Here is a 657-nt window from a genome sequence, read left to right as displayed (position 1 = left end):
AAGAAAGAACACAAAAATCATTTACTCAACAAAGGAAGTCACACAGAAAAAAGAAGCAGCAACACCACACACACACAAAAAAAAACCAAACATAATGGCAGCAATTAATCAATGCCTAGCGCGAGGGCTTCTATCATGGAGGGCGGCGGTTAAACGATGTACGAAAACTGCACAGACCTGGTGGAGGTGTTAAATGAAACCCAGACCACGGATCCACGGGGTGAGAGGTGTCTGGAGACCAGGTTTAAGGGGAGATGCTACCTAGCGGGAAGAGACTGCAGGGGCAGGCCAGGCTGTCCTACTTACCCTGGACGCAAGAGCGCCTTCCTAGCCTAACCTTTGGATCTTGGCTTAGAGGCGGGGTCAACCAACTTAGAGACAGGCCCAGCCCATAGCGTCTCACTACAAACCAGTCGCTCCTGCTGCGCTTCTGCCTCTTGATTGACATCCAAGGACAGAAATCCCGCTTTTTAGCCAGACGTAAGGGCCCTAGCACAAGGAGATTCCTATTTAACAGCAACCACGAAACTGCCACTCGTCTGTCTGTCGTGCTGTGGTGGTATGAATTGCTGTGATTCTGAGGGCTATGCCACAGGTATTTTAAATAACCAGCAGGGTCACCCATGGTGGACAGGTTTCAGATGAGCTTTCAAACAA

The sequence above is a fragment of the Chrysochloris asiatica genome, unplaced genomic scaffold (assembly GCF_000296735.1).
Source record: "Chrysochloris asiatica unplaced genomic scaffold, ChrAsi1.0 scaffold00062, whole genome shotgun sequence".
NCBI lineage: Eukaryota > Metazoa > Chordata > Mammalia > Afrosoricida > Chrysochloridae > Chrysochloris > Chrysochloris asiatica.
The sequence above is the reverse complement of the archived record's forward strand: the minus strand, read 5'-3'. Positions refer to the sequence as shown.